An 828-nucleotide genomic window follows, 5' to 3' on the forward strand; every position below is an offset into this window, starting at 1 on the left:
TCATATTTAGGCTGTGAGAGAGAAGAGTTTGAGCCCACAGCAGCCTGGGGAAATAGTACTTTGGATGGAGACAAGTGGGGAAGAAGGGGCTGTGTTCTCTCTTGGACCCCTGGGGATTGAGTGCAGGACTTTGTGGCTGTTTTTTTCATGATGTCTTAGCAGATCTAGAGCTGTGCCTGGCACTTAGTGGGGGCCCAATAAGTGTTTGTTGAATGACTGACTGAAGACCCTGTGGCACAAATTAGGAGACAAATTCAGGAAGCTGCTGAAGATCCGAGCTGGGAATGAATTTGGGACAAGTCTGGGACAGTCAACATATACGCTTATAATTGAGCCTCAAGGTTGCTTTCCCCCCTCCCCATTGAAGTGCCCAGGGGCAATCTCTAAATAGCAACACCCCCCACCCCCAATTTCAAGATGAATAGACCTCGATAGCCAGCTATGGCAACACATCAGCAGACATGTCTTACCCCCTCTTGTCCAGCTGCCTCAGTCAGGCACTTTTCATATTTGTGGTGCCTTGGGATGTCATTCCGCACCTCGTCTGGCACCCGCTTGGATTTGCGCCTGAGGGCAAATACTCCCTTCTGTCCCCCCACCCCCCCTTGCTACACCTCTGCCCAGGCAGGTAACATTGGGAGTAACATTGGGAGTAAGATAAGGAGTAACAGCAGCAGATTGAATGTGGTTTTCTTTCAACCTAGACATCCTTGACATATAATACATAACAGTATTCTTCACTTCCACAAAGAAATGTACTCTCTCCCACTTCTCTTGAACCATGAAGCCCTCTCAGTCCATCTTTGGTTTCCACGGATACAAGTGAGA

This window comes from Trichechus manatus, unplaced genomic scaffold (genome assembly GCF_000243295.1).
Source record: "Trichechus manatus latirostris isolate Lorelei unplaced genomic scaffold, TriManLat1.0 scaffold00011, whole genome shotgun sequence".
Lineage (NCBI taxonomy): Eukaryota > Metazoa > Chordata > Mammalia > Sirenia > Trichechidae > Trichechus > Trichechus manatus.